At 45.6% G+C, this 15,976-nt stretch overlaps 1 pseudogene; it reads right to left on the bottom strand.

Moving 5' to 3' along the window:
- Positions 1-2,221: 2,221 nt before the first annotated feature.
- Positions 2,222-2,757, bottom strand: LOC122741025 (annotated as a pseudogene).
- Between the last annotated feature and the right edge of the window lie 13,219 nt (positions 2,758-15,976).

Raw genomic sequence — 15,976 nt, 5'->3', positions numbered from 1 at the left:
GGCAAATCATCTAGGGGCCATTCATACTAGACAATGGGCAAAACCCCAGGATTATTCACAATAGGAATTGTTCAGACCCCACAAACGAACATTGTGTTGGGTAGACTCCCACTGAGGGTTATTATCAATGAACACTGGGCAAATCTTTGATGGCTATTCACACAGGGCACTGGGTGGGTCACTGGGTGACCCCTAGCATAGATACACACAGCAGACACTGAGTAGACATTCCTGAAGCTATTCACAATGTGTAGACCCATAAGTTATTCACACTCCCCATTGCTATTCACACTGGACAGTGTGCAAACAGTCATAGTGGATAATGGGCAGACCCTTCAGTTATTCATACTGACCAATAGGCAGTCGCAATCAAGTATTCATGCTAAAGCCTTGGACAGATGCTCCTAGGAATATTCACACTGGGGTTCAGGCAGATCCCCTTTGGGGTAGCCACATTGGACATGGTTTCCAGGGCTATTTGCATTGCCTGGTCCACCTGGATTTCTGAGAGTGTTTTGAGATAATTAGAATCTAAGAAGCTCAGCTTGGTTTTTCTCCCCTGAGTGAGGTCATCTCTAGGAAGTGCCTCTGATTTGTGGAAGCATTCCCTGGGTTATCTTTAGTTTTCCTTCTTTTTTGATGTCCTGTCTTTGCAAGTAGAATCAGAGACCCAAGTCCTGTCCTGTTGGGGCACTCGGTGCTTGGGAAGAACATTCAAGGATATGCTCAAGGTGTTAGGAGGTGTCTGGAGACATCAGAGGAGTCCAGGTGGAGGGGGGCATCCAAGAAACGGGGTGGCCCACTAGAGAGGCAAGGGAAAGGGGGTGGGAGATGACATTCAAAGAAAGGGATCCGCCATCTTCGGATGGGGTCTATCTCAGCCCTCAGCTAGGGAGAATTTTCAGTTTAGTTTTTTCTTTAGTCATTACAGTTCCAGGAAGAGAAAGACTGTTTGCTCAGGGCTCCTCAATCCTTTGTAAACAAAGACACTGCTCTTTTTTGCCCTTGGTCCATCTTCTGATCAGGAAATTGTCACCCTAATTCAAAGGGTGCTGGGTGATGTGTGAAAAGAGCCGTGTTGTCTTTTCATGCCTCACCTGTCACCCTGGCCACAAAGCTGCACTTGGGTGGGGTGAAAACTCCTCCCTGACCACTGGCTTCCCTTGTCACATTTTACCTGAGATTGAGAAGTCAGAGAGAGCCAATGGCAATCATTCCAGGGTCCCTGCCATAGTTATTTCCCACCTCTTCTCCCCCTTCCTAGTGGCCTTTTCTCCTTCCTAGTTTCCCAAGTGAGTTGTTGGGTCCCAGGGAGCTGAAAAACAGGGGGGGCAAGGACACATCACTAATTCCCAACTTAATCTTATCATTAGTCTATGGAGGGGGGAAGGGGAGGTTTCTGTTCATGCTACCCCTTTCCCATCCTATCCCTATATTCTCTTCCCATCACTGAAAGCTATTTAAATTCTCTGCACCTCAGTTTCCTCATGTTTAAAATGAAGAGATTGGATTGGTTGATCTCTAAGTTCCTTTCTAATTAAAATTTTATGATCCCTTCAATCAATCAATCAACAATCATTTACAAAAATACCTACTTACTATGTGCCAGCCACTGGTGACACAAAGTGAAAGAATGAAATAGTCTCTTTCCTCAAAGACCTTACGTTCTATCAGGTGAGACAATATATCCTCTACATATTAGGAACTACAAAATATTTTCAAATTAATGTATTTTTTTTTGTGGGGAGGCAGTCGCAGAGTGAGATGGGAACCAAGAGAGGCTTTATGTAGAAGGTAAATCTAATTGAGTTTTTGAGGAAATAAAAGACCCTAAGAGGTGAAGGGAGGAGGGAATGCATTCCAGACCCATCCTGCATCACCACCACCACCACCATCGTGATAGCTGGCACTTTAAGGTTTTCAAAGTGCTTTACAAATATCCCATTTGGTCCTTACAACCACTCTGGGAGGTAGGTGCTATTGTTATCTTTTATCTTCATTTTACAGAAGAGGAAACTGAGGCAGACAGAAGTCAAGCAACTTTCCCAAGGTCATACAGCTAGTAAGAGTCTGAGGTTGGATTTGAATTCAGGTCTTCTTGACTCCAGACCTAGCACTCTATCCACTGCACTACCTAGCTGCCGCTATCATTCTTTTTTTTTCCCAATTGGGAAATTTATTTAAACAGATGAATGCAATATGGGCCTCTTCATCTTTGCACTTAGAAGAAGGTGTTGGGCCTCTTGGTAGTGAAGTGTGGCTTGTGCTGGTGCTGCAGGACTCTGTGGGGCAGCAGGAACTTGATTTTGGAATCATGAAACTGTTTGACTGCAGGCCGGCGGCACTTGTTGGCAAGAATTTCTTCCACTTTCATAATCTGGATGGAGTGGGCCCTGGCACGGTGACGGGCCCCCATATCTCGGTAGCATTGAGTGACAGCACCAGCAGTGGTCAGGTCCTTGTACTCCCTGTACTCCCTGTACATGTTGTGGGTCCCACTCTTGGAACTGTAGCGCAGTCAGATGCCAATGTTTTTCACCTGAAGAGGAGTCTTTCCAAGGACCTGTCTGTAGTACACAATTTCTCCAGACTTCTTCAGTTGGGAGACCTTTTTCGGTTGGGAAACAAAGTACTAGAATTGGGACTTTGTTACAAAGTGATTAGGAGCAAAGATCCACATCTGATAAAGAGGTGGCATTGTAAAGGCAGGCATCGTCCAATTACCTTATACTCTCTCAGGGTACCTGAGGCCTTCATGGTGCTGCCACCTCACTCCCTGCCAACACGCAAAAAAAGCTGCCTCTGCCATTCTTTTTTTGGTAGGGCAATGAGGGTTAAGTGACTTGCCCAGGGTCACACAACTAGTAAGTGTCAAGTGTCTGAGGCCAGATTTGAACTCAGGTCCTCCTGAATCCAAGGCCAGTGCTCTATCCACTGCACCACCTAGTTGCTCCCTGCCTCTATCATTCTTAAGCTCTTTCTCTTCCCCAGTCTTTCTCCTCATGTCTCTGAGAGGCAAAGTGGAATAATAAAGAGTCCAGATTCTGGAGTTAGGAACCTGGGTTTATATCCTGACTTGGCCACTTCCTGGAAACATGACTAGACATAAATCACTGTACCTCTCTAAGCCTCAGCTTCCTCATCTGTAAAATGGGAACAAGGAGGCTTACAACACATAACTCATGGTGCTGCTGTGGGAGAAATGTTTTGTAAACCTCAAGGCATCAGATAATATGGACTTTATTAATATTATCCCCGGGTTTCCTCCCTCTCTCTATATCTCCTCTCCATCTTCCCTCTCCAAATAAGAAATCATCTCCAGTTAGGGGATAGGGGACTGAGGTAAAGTTTTATGGCAGAGGTGGTCTTCGATTTGGGCCTTGAAGGACAGGAATGAAACAAGTGGAATTTTGGGGGGAGGGGGAAGAGCTGTGGTAGGGAATGGCTCCAGGAATAGGGGATGGAATGATCTCAGGGCAAGACAGGAAAGCCCAGGAAACCATAGGGATATAGAGAGTATTTTGGAGTGCTGTTATAGAAGGCCTTGAATGTCCAGCTGAGGAGTGGGAATTTGACTTGGTGGGGTTTCAAGAGGTAAGACTCAAACCCAGATCCCTTCACTCCAAATATATCACTTTTTTTTTTTGCGGGGCAATGAGGGTTAAGTGACTTGCCCAAGGTCACACAGCTAGTAAGTGCCAAGTGCCTGAGGCTGGATTTGAACTCAGCTCATTCTGAATCCAGGGCCAGTGCTTTATCCACCGCGCCACCTAGCTGTCCCCATATATCACTTTCCATCTCGCACACCACCTTCTCCATTTCTTAGTTGCCCTATTAACTGTTCCTCAGTTTCCTCATGTGTAGCACCAGGATAAGAAGTTTTGCACTCCCTCCCTCCCAGGGAGTGGTGTGGGGATCAAATGAGATAGTCAGTGGAAAACATTGATGTAGGCCACAAAGTGCTCTGGGTCCATTAACTGTTATTATTTCTAGTCTCTCAGTGTCGAGCCAGAGTACATCTATCAAATAAGATAATTGTTCCTGCCACTAAGTAAGTGCTATATGGATGTTAGTTATAGTTCTGTCTATCCCAACTGAGTCAGAGGGCACAGCCAGCTTCATGGGAGTAGCCTAGGTCAGCCTGTAATGGAGTTTCCTTGACCATTTTCCCCTCCATGGATGCTTTCATTTCCCATTACTTTCACTTTTTATTGGCTCCACTGATCCCTAACAGAAATCTCCCATCTCAACAAAGAAATACAGCTAAACAAAACAAGTCAGCATACTGACCACATCTTTAGTAATGCATCCCTTATTCTATACTCCCAGTCCATCACTACCTTCTTCAAGGTGGAGGTGGGGTACAGAGGATTGCTTTTATCATCAAGTCTACTGAAGTCAGAATACTGGTCTTTCAGTGCGGTTTTCCTTTTATGGTATTGACCATCCTCTAAAACCAGATTTTTATTGGTATCTTATACTTTTCATCACCTATATTCATCCCAATATCCTTCCCTCCTTCCCAGAAATTCAAAGACTTTTTAAAAAGAGGGATGAAATTAAAAAATATTGATCATTCCACCCCCTATGCCTGGAGCCATTCCCTACCACAGCTCTTCCCCCTCCCCCCAAAATTCCACTTGTTTCATTCCTGTCCTTCAAGGCCCAAATCGAAGACCACCTCTGCCATAAATCCTTACCTCACTCCCCTATCCCCTAACTGGAGATGATCTCTTATTTGGAGAGGGAAAATGGAGAGGAGATATATAGAGAGGGAGGAAACCCGGGGATAATATTAATAAAGTCCATATTATCTGGTGCCTTGAGGTTTACAAAACATTTCTCCCACAGCAGCACCGAGTTATGTGTTGTGAGCCTCCTTGTTCCCATTTTACAGATGAGGAAATTGAGGCTTAGAGAGGTACAGTGATTTATGTCTAGTCATGTTTCCAGGAAGTGGCCAAGTCAGGATATAAACCCAGGTTCCTAACTCCAGAATCTGGACTCTTTACTATTCCACCTTGCCTCTCAGAGACATGAGGAGAAAGAATGGGGAAGAGAAATGGGGAAGTTCAAATATCACATCAAAAAGAAAATATGGCTATTTGTAATGGTCTGCATGGGTGGACCTCCACCTCTGTAAAAGAGTTTTGGGTGGAGTTGTCTTCTTCTACCTCTCCTCTGGGGTTCAACTTATTTATCTTGCAACATTCAGTTTTGATTGTTTTTTTGGTTGTCATTCATTACATTTCATTGTGTGTGTCATTTTCCTGGTTCTACTTACTTCACTTTGTTCACATTAAGTCTTTCCATGTTTCTCCATTCGTCATATTTATTTCTTAAATTCACATATCACAATTTGTTTAGCCATTCCTCAATCGATTCCTCGAGTGACCTATCTGGTTTCCAGTTCTTTGCTCTCACAAACAAGTGCTGCTATAAATATTTTAGTATATATAGGAGATGGGGAGGGCTTTCTTTTTATCAATGGGTAGACAGCTAGCAGTGGGATCTCTGAGTCCTGGGGTGTGGATATTTTAGTCATTTTCTTTTTCTAAATTCCTTTCCAGAATGGTTTGTACCAGTTCACAAATATACCACACACCTCTGTTTTACAGAAGAGGAAACTGAATCTCAGAGAGGAGAAGATCCTTGTCTTGGGTTGTACAACTAGGAAATAACAGAGCCTGTACTTCAATGAGGATCTCTGAAGGGCTGATGGCAGCTAGGTGACCCCAAAGTCACTTAACTCTATTTGCCTCAGTTTCCTCATCTGTAAAATGAGCTGGAGAAGGAAATAGCAAACTACTCCAGTATCTTTGCCAAGAAAATCCCAAATGGGTTCATGAAGAGTCAGACCTGACTGAAACAATTGAACAATTCTTAAGGGCTAGTTTGGCTGACCTCTTTCCACATTTCCATTCTTCTAAACTTCCTTTTAGCTTTAAATCCTATAATTCCAATGACATGGGTCTGGGCACAGATAAGCATGGAGAAGGGAAGAGAAAGTCATGGGATTCCAAAGAGCCCTGAGAATGCTTGAAGATGGAGGCATCTGCTTTCTGTCTTACACAGGGGGAGGGTGGTGGCTGATGGGAGAGGACACATTGCGTTGGGAGGTTCCTTCCTGACACTGCTCTTTGGCACTCAAAGGTGGCTGAGTTGGGACTCAGGTTGGTTGGCATGGGGAACTTGACACCTCTGCTGACTGAGAAGTCATGGTTTCTTCCTCCCTGAAGGGGCTCAGATGTCTTTGCTGCCCTGGAGCTGTGAGTGGGATGAAGCCCTTCCCATTCTGTCAACATTGTGACCTAGCTTGGGTGCTGGGGAGGCTCACAGATGGAGGATCATGCTCTGCTCTGCTTTCTTCTTTTCCATCTCTGTGGGCCTCTTTACTGACCCAGGGTTGCAGAGCCCTCTCAGGGTGGAGTTGAGTATTGCACTACTATCTCCACATACCTGGGTTTCATATCATCTTTTGTTTCTCTCCTCATCTGGGGCTGAACCTAGGTGCTCCTGTCTTTGAAAGGGAATGGACTTTAAACTCGTCATCACACCAAGGGACGTTGGGTCCTGTCCACTATCGTCCTCATAAAAAAGCCCATTGAGATTCTCTTCCTCTTTCTCCTGACCCTGAAAATCGATAACTTTGATAGGTTAGATCCTAGACACACTATCATGCAAACACTGTGTTTTCTCTAGCCCACTGCGGTTCTGACCTTGGACCCCTCTATGACTAGAGGATCCAAAGGACCATGGATTTGTGGTCACAAACCTGGGTTCAAAAGCTAGATTTTATTTTTACTACCTGTGTGACCTTGGCCATCAACCTCTTTGGGCCTCAGACTCCTTAACTGTGAAATAAGAGGGTTGGACCATCAAGGTGGTTCTTTTCTAGATCTTCTGACTATAAACCCAGCACTCAATTGGACCAAGTCTTAAAGCCCTGTTAACTATGGGTTTATTTTTTCTCATTTAATTTTATTTTTTCAATTACATGTAAATAACAAATTTTAACATTCATTTAAAAATTTTTTGAGTTCCATATTCTTTCCTTTCTTCCCTCCCCACCCCCCTCCTTGAGAAGGAAAGCAATTTGATACAGATTATACATATGCAGTCAAACAAAACATCTCTGTATCAGTCATGTTGCAAAAGAAAATGCAGACCAAAAGACCCCAAAATAATAATGTAAAAAAGTATATTTTGATCTGCATTCAGATTCCATTAGTTCTTTCTCTGGAATTGGATAGCATTTTTATTATATATCCTTAATAATTGTCTTGGATAATTTTATTGCTGAGAATAGCTAAATTGTTCACAGTTAATTATTGTACAATATTGCTGTTACTATGTACAATGTTCTCCTGCTTCTACTCACTTTATTTTACATCAGTTCATAGAAGTCTTTCCAGGTTTTCTTGAAACCATCCTGCTCCTCATTTTTTATAGCAAAATAATATTCCATCACAATTGTATACCACAACTTGTCCAGACATTTCCCATTTTATGGGCATCTTCTCAATTTCCAATTCTTTGCCACTACCACCACATACAAAAAAGAGCTATGATAAGTATTTTTGTGCCTATGGGAACCTTTCATTTTTTGATCTCTTTGGGATAGAGTGGTATTGCTGAGTCAAAGGGCATACACAATTTTATAGCCCTTTGGGCATAGATCCAAATTGCTTTCCAGAATGATTGGATCAGTTCACAACTCTACCAACAGTGGTAGAAGCAGTGTCACAATTTTCTCACCCCTCCAACATTTGTCATTTTTCTTTTCTGTCATATTAGCCAATCTGATAGATGTGAGGTGGTACCTAAGAATTCGTTTAATTTTCATTTCTCTAATCAATAGTGATTTAGGGGCAGTTAGGTGGTACAGTGGATATAGCACTGGCCCTGAATTCAGGAGGACCTGAGTTCAAATCTAGCCTCAGACACTTGACACTTACTAGATGTGTGACCCTGGGCAAGTCACTTAACCCCGACTGTCTCACCAAAAAAAAAAGGTGATTTAGAGCATTTTTTTCATATGACTATAGATAGCTTTGATTTCTTCTGAAAACTGCTTATTCATATCCTTTGACCTTTTATCAATTGGAAATGACTTGTATTCTTATAAATTTGATTCATTTCTCTATAGATTTGAGAAATGAGACTTTTATCAGAAATATTTTCTGTAAAAATTGTTTCCAAGATCATTGCTTTCCTTAATTCTTGGTTACAATGGCTTTGTTTGTGCAACAACTTTTTAATTTAATATAATCATAATGATTCATTTTATATCTTGCAATTCTCTCTATCTCTTGTTTGGTCATAAATTCTTTCCTTATCCATAAACCTGACAGGTAAAATAGCCCATGCTCCTCTAATGTGCTTATGATATCATATTGTGGGAGAAAGGACTAAAAGGGAGAAGATGCTGACTGTTTGCAATTGACTCTCAGTACATAGGAGCTCAGGGAAGAGAGAGCTCAGTGTGAGCCAGGGTAGTCTTTCTCTTAGGTGCTTTAGGAGCTAGAGTTAAGATGACTCTCTATGATACAGAGAAGTTGACCTCCATTGATAAAGGGAGTGAATATCCTTACTTGGGGGTACTCTATCCAAGTGAAACAATACATCTAAACATACAATACACACAGCTGAGGCTACAGAGGGTATTCCTGCATGGCAAGGATAGAGAAAACTTTGAACCACAGAGATGACACATCAGTATTGGGGGAACTCAAGCACCGGGCCCTTAAATAAAGGGCAGAAAACTTCTGACCCTCAACCTTAGGGTATCACACTTTTTGTGGTTGTTGGGGATCTGTGATTACCTTGGCGAAGGAAACTCCTCACTAAGGAAACTCCCTCTGGCAAACCAGATGAAAACCTGCTCTGCCACTTGTAGCAAATTGTGTGGGGCACTGAGATTTGTCTCAGTAATTTTTCCAGGGGCACATGGCTAGTATGTGTCAAAGGTGTGGACTTGAACCCATGTCTTGAATGACTTGGAAGTCATTCCCTCCATCCATTGTACCATGGTACTTTCAATATTCAAGAAGGTCCAAGATAAGTCAGTATGAAAAGAAAACTGATTTTAGAGTCAGAAGACTTGGATTTTAAGGTCTCTTGTGCCACCTCAGGCAAGTCCAGGGACTATTCCTTTGGGTCTCAGTTTCCTCAATAGTAAAATAAGGTGGGGGTTGGGCCCTTCTACGTTTAGCTCTGTGATCCAATAATCTTGTGCAGTAAAAATCAGAATTGGATTATGACTTAAATTCTACAGTTTCCACTACATCACTTTGTATACTGGAGAAAATAAAGCTAAACAGATGCTGAGTTATAACTAGTGCAGGGTGAATGGGGCCTTGTCACAGGCACTGATATTTGCAGGGGTCTGGGATGCTTCTTCCTTGAGGTGTTCTTCTAGTCTGCTGCTCTGCTCCCTTGCTTAGATTCCCAGGTTGCCAGCATGTTGAAGTGGCACTTCTGGGGTTCCCCTACTCCCACCACCCCATTTCCACCTGTTGCTTTTCCTCCTGCCTCCTATGAATCAGGGGTTGACTATTGGTACTACTGCAGGGGTATGGCCTGGGCTCTCTGGGGGACACTCTGCCTCCTTTCCCAATGCATCTATGCCTGGAATAGACTCTCCTTGGAAACAGAATTAGGGTTAGGGTAGGCTGACCTTGTCCAGAGTTCAAGAATTCCTTGATGTCACAGCACTGGAGGCACCTGGGGCATAAGAAATGATATATTTTCCCATACACTCTAACCACTTCAACCTCCACAGATGTGAGAAACACTACTGCGGTCATCGGGACAAGCGGGGTTGGCCCAGAGACTACAGTGGGAACAAAATTCCCTTCTACATCTTCCTCTACCACATTCCACCTTGAGCACCAAAGTCTAGTCCCTGGTTCGAGCCAGGCCACTCTCCCGAATGCTTCTTCAACTAAACCTCTGGATCCAGACTCATCGGGTACACCTGTCACCTCATCTCCTGTAGGGACCAGCTCAAACTCAACATCTCCTATGCCCATGGAATCATCAAAATCTTTAACAATTCCTATGAGGGATAACCAGACTTCCCCATTGTCCCCTTCCACTTCCAAGGCCCCGGGAGGGTGGGAGAGCTCATCATCTCTGGGCACCACATCCAGCAGAGTGGTACCCAGCATTTCCCCTGTCACATCCATTCCTCCCCCCAAGGGCTATAGGACAGATGTCACAACATCTGGCAGAGTGACAAACGCAGACCTGCCTTGGTCAACTCCCTTAACTACAACCCCAAGGAGGGCAAGTACCATTCCTGCTGCCTCAATTCCCTCTAAGCCGTATGAACTCACAACCTTGTCAATGGGCAATGTGGTAGAGAGTCTACCCAGCTCTATAGTCACATCAATCCCTCCTCTGTCAAGGAACTCAGCTTCTGTCAGCACTGCTATGCAGGCAGTAATGAGTGAGGTTACTTCTGCAGAAGGCCTTCCTTCCCAGGGAAGGAGCTCTCCTTCCCTGGGTCCTGCTACATTTCAGGAGGCTTTGTCTTCTGGAATCTCTGCTGGAGCAGAGACCCACAAAATTGACCATATGTCTTTGGGTCAAAGCTCATCTACTTTCCCCACTCCTCCATCCTGGACAAGCACAGTGTCCCCTGATGCTACTCCATCTCAGGGAGCCACTGGGACAGTCAGCATCACCACAGGATCAGAGATGGATACTGCAGAAACACCCACACAAGCTATTGTTACCTCTGTGGTTAACAACCACCCAACATCAAGTGTTCAGGAGACCACAGTGAGAATGGACAGCGCCCCAAGGAAAGAGACAGCTTCTGCTTTCACTCCTTCCAATACTCTCCTGTTGACAAGTAAGGTTCCAAATTTCCCTTTAGGGGATTGTGTTGGGGGCCATGGAAAGAAGGTCTGAGTTGCAGCCTTGGGGCAAGAGGACTCTTTTTCCTTGGCTTTTTCTCCCTAGGGTCTGTATTTGGGGCCATGGCTGCTGGACCCAAGTGGCCCCTCTGGTATCCCTGCACACTTAGTGGGAGGGGGGGCTTAGGGCATAATTACTTTGTCCTTACTGTTGGCAGGAACTGGTGGGTTGTAATGACTTCGTCTGTGGTAAGTGTCACATGGTACAATGGAAGAAAGGATGTTGGTGGTGGAGTTTCCTGGACTCAGGGAGAGGGAGGGAAGGAGGGAGGGAAGGCTCTCTATTTACATGCTGCTTCTTTGGAATTAGTACCTACAGAAATAGTTTATTTCCCTTCATGTCCTTCATGACTGAGCTTTTGGTACTTCCTACAGGTAGCAAAGCTGACACGAGAACGAGTGATCAGACAGCTTCAGCAAGTGGCTTTCTGGCCGTCACCACGGGTAAGTAGAAGTGTCCCTTTTGAGGTTGCAATTTTGAGGCAATGGATGGAGTGCTGGGCCAGGAATCAGGAGGACCTGTGTTCCAATCTGACCTCAGACACTTATGGGCTGTGTGACTTTGGGCAAGTCACTTAACCTCTGCCTGCCTCATTTTCCTCATCTGTAAAACGGAGATGATAATAATAGTGCCTACCTCCTAAGGTTGTTGTGAGGATCAAATGAGAACATAATTGTAAAAGCACTACCATGGGTCTGGTGTGCCTTGTGAGGAATTTGTCTCACCTAGGTTCCTGTTCTCTGCTTTTTGGTGATGTTATTATACTGTTTTATTTCTTTGTTGTCATTATTGTTGTCTGCTCATTTCAGCCTTGTCTGACTTTTTGTGACCCCATTTGGGGTTTTCTTGGCGGAGATACTGGAATGGTTTGTCGTTTACTCCCTCAGCTCATTTGACAGATGAGGAAACTGAGGCAAACAAGGTTAAGTGACTTGCCTAGGGTCACACAGCTAGTAAATGTCTGAAGCCAGAGTTGAAGTCAGGAGATGAGTCTTCCTGACTCCAGGCCCAGCACTCTGTGCACTATAGAGCCACCTAGCTGACCTGATTTATTGCTAGAGGCTGAAAAAAAAATCCTTGGAAGAGTTTGGCATCAGACTGTGGGCATGGCCTCTGCCCCTCCCCCAGCCCCCCCCCCAACCTTGGAGCATGCTATGTGAATAGAGCATACTCAGGTCTCAAAGGAGAAATGGGATCTTGGAGACTAATTTAATTCAATCCCTCTTCGTTTTATAGGTGAAAATACTCAAGTTGAGATGAATAAAGTGGGTCACACATCTAGTTAAGTGCCCGGGACATTGTAATTTCTTAATAAATACTTTTTCTAATAAATTATTTTAAGTTTCTAAAGCTGAATTCAAACCCAAGTCCTCCTGACTGTCTGGCTTACAGAAGTGTCAAATTCATAGTCCACTCTCCAGTGCAGTCAGAACTAGATCAAACTGTAATTGGGAAATATTTAACAAAATAGGGAAAAAATCTAATACAACATAGATAATGTTGATTTGTGGTTTTCTAAGTCAAATTATGACCTGTGGGGGTCCATTTCTATTTGAGTTGAAACTGCTGCTGCTATAATATGCTCCCTCCCCCCACCAGGTCAAATGAAGCGAGTTGCCCCAAATCACCAAACATAGAGTCAGGACTTGAACCCAAGACTTCTGATTATAGGTTCAGGCAGGGCTAATGGCACTGCATTATGAGAAATTGGGATGTCTGAGTAAGAAGTGGTCTTACAGAGAGAAAATGGGAATGATGGTCAGAATAATTTTCCAGGCAGGCACACACCCAACCCATATACCATACAAACCTTCTGTAGTACCCAATCAGCTCACTCTTCTAGTCCCAGGCCTGGCCAGCCACCATGGCTGGAGGGGAGGCGCCACGGCTACATCTCCTATGACCAGAGAATCCCCAGAGTCCTCTAGCATCCCTGTGATTGGCTCCAGAGTGAGAGATTCTATCTCAGACACTCCAACGGGCAGTTGTCATGGAGACAGCTTCTGGCCTTGCTGCCATTAAGTCCACCAGCCTCACTGGGTCTACTGCTACAGGCAGCCCAAGGAGCAAGCCGCCGACAGGAACCATCTCCCCTCCATCCAGGACATTACCAGAAGGAGCAACCCCGGGCGCCTGAAACACCTCCATCCCTCCAATTCCAACCTCACCTCCCAACGCCTCAGGCTCTACTGTTCCTTCCAAGACTGGCCCACTGTGAACAGTTTCCTCTCCCACACCTCAAGCAGGCACAACCACTGGTGAGGGTCCCAGCCCATCACAAACTCCTCAGTCCCCCGTTGATTCTCTCCCTACAGTTGTTTCACCTTTAGAGACAGGATTCAGTCACCTTGTCCCCCTGTTCTCCACTCTTGCCAAAGTCACAGGGGGAGCCCTGCTTTGGACCCCGGTACACCATGTCCACCTCCAAAGAGAGGACAGACACCCAGGCAGGGACAGAACTCGCATCAGCCATCCTATCTGCTATGGCACCAGGCAATATCCCCAAGACTGCTGGAGGGGATACAAGTATAGCCACATCATCCACCGAAGGGACAAGAGAGAGCGTGGCAGAATCGAGCACTTCCTCTGATACCACAGACGCCCTTGCCATCGCCCAGGCATGGCAACCCAGTTACCTGGGGGCCCCAGCTCCTCCCTCGGCAAAGGACACCCCTCCCTTTCTCTTCTGTAGTCGCTCCACGATGGTTCCCTCACCCTCTGGATCAGTTAGCAGCTTCTCTGATGCTGACACAAATGAAGAAGTCTCTCCATTTACTGTTCCCACAACCCCTAATGCAAGATCTAGGTCAGTAGGAGCCACAGACACCACTTCAACCTTCACCAACACTGAGAACTCCTGGATGAATTCGAGTTCGTTCTCCACAAGCATCCTCGCTGATAGGCCAAGCACAGTGGACAATGCTCTGGACGCAGAGAGCAGCACCATTTCCTCAGATACTTCTGATTCTACTGACACCAGCCTTGGCCTCAAGACAAGTCATCCTAAAGGCTTCAGCACAGACTCTATTGTCTACTCAACTCTATTCCACACCTCTAGTAATGCATCAGAGGCTAGGCTTGGATCAGAGACAGATTTTTCCCCACTACCAACCAGAGCAGCAGTGTCCACCATTAGTGGCTCCATGCCCACAACCAGAGAAAGCACGGTCATTCTAGGGTCTCCCTCTACAGCAGAAGCCATGGTCTTCACCATGTCTGGGTTAGAAAGCATAAGTTCTTCCAGGCAACAGGCACCCGGGGTTACTTTTGTGGCAGAGGAGATGACTTCAGCTACTTCTAGGACTGAGAGGGCAAAGCTGTCCCCAGAGGTAGACGTCACTGACCCTAGCCCCGCTTTTGTTTCGGAGTCCTATCCTGAACTCCCAAGTACAGAAGCAGAGGCTGGCAGAGTCATCCCTTTTTCTACTCCTTCTTTTCAAGTACCAACATCCTCAGGCTCTCCGATGGGAGTTCCAGAGAAATTGGTTCTACCTTCTGGCTCAGCATCTGTGGAGACCTCTTCAGTGGCCATTTCCTCTACAGTAGCCCCAGAGACCAGCACTGCCAATATCATGGGGACAAGCCCTGATTTTGTGCTGACACGTGTGCCATCCGTCATTAAAGAGAGGCTTGATAGACAGACTGGCACAACAGCGACTGCCCTGCCTCCCACTGCTCCCAAGGATGTGTCGGGAAGTGTGCAAATGGCAGCATTGGCAGAGGACACAGAGGGCATTACAACAGCATCGAGAGACTTCTCTCAGTCCAAAACTACACTCCTGGTCGATTGGAAATCCAGCAGCACACCTGAAGGGTCCCCAGATGCCCCCTGGTTTGACATGATATCTCCTTTTGAGTTTATCAATGACACAGAGGAAGAGAGCCCGTCTTTATCTGTCCCTACACCTTCCATGACTGTGGACAACTGGATATCATTTGTCATAACAAGAGCACGGCTAATGGAGGCTGTTGAGCAAGTCATGGCGCTCAAAGCGGCCCTCGGTCCTGAGCAGACAGCTGGCTCTGAGGAATCCGAGACCTCAGAATTCACCACCAAATGGTTAAGTCCAAGTATAGATGCCATATCCATGCTGGTGGATGATGAAAGTCCAATGAGCAATGATCCCTATATGGAAATCGGCATGGCTGACTCTGGGACCTCTTACTCTGTAGGGACCAGCACTGGTCACATGACATATCTTCCTATGGTGCCCAGAACACAGTCCTCTATCTACATGACCAAAGCTCCCAACCCAGGTACTATGACAGGGGCTGATCTTGGAGCAGATATAGATCCTTCCCTCGTACCAACCACAGCAACAGCTTCTACTACCAGCAGTGGGGAAAGCATGGACCTCCCTGGACCCTCTTCTGCAGCCAAAGCCCCATCTCTTGCTCCATCTGGGACAGTAGATGGTCTTCCTTTGCAGAAGCCTCTCACGGCCCCTGTAACTTCATCAGGGATCACTCACGAAGAAGAGGAGATGAATATGGCTACCTCCAGGACTGAAAGTGTAAGTCTGATCCCCAGCACCAAGGTCACAGGCAGTCACACATCTCTTGTGTCTCTGTATCACTCTAAACTCTCAAGCACAAGTTTGACCACCCCCTGGACCATTTCCTTGTCTGATAATTCAACATCTTCTGTCCCACGGGATATTCCAACAAGTGTGCAAGCTCTATGGCCCACAGAACACAAAGGGGGTATGGAGACAGGGTTTGATGCCTTCTATGAGCTTCCAGAAACACCTCACATCACACGCCTGCACTCTAGCTCCCTGGTGTATCAGACTACTTCTTGGTCTGAGAGGATGGCCTCTTTTAATCTCCCCACTATAAGAGAGGAGGTGAACTTCTCTTCATCTGTATCATCATCCTCCAAGTCTTCAGATAGTTCAGTGACCATTATCATAACTGGAGAAGAGATGGAGGAAGCTGCCTGTCCATCTTTTGGCCCCGCAGAGACCATCGACCAGGAACAGACAACCAGCTCTGGGGGATCTGTGGTCACCACCATGGGCTGCAGATGGTCAAGTTTTAGTTTGGCCTC

The sequence above is a fragment of the Dromiciops gliroides genome, chromosome 1 (assembly GCF_019393635.1).
Source record: "Dromiciops gliroides isolate mDroGli1 chromosome 1, mDroGli1.pri, whole genome shotgun sequence".
NCBI lineage: Eukaryota > Metazoa > Chordata > Mammalia > Microbiotheria > Microbiotheriidae > Dromiciops > Dromiciops gliroides.
This window is presented reverse-complemented; position numbering and strand designations above follow the sequence as displayed.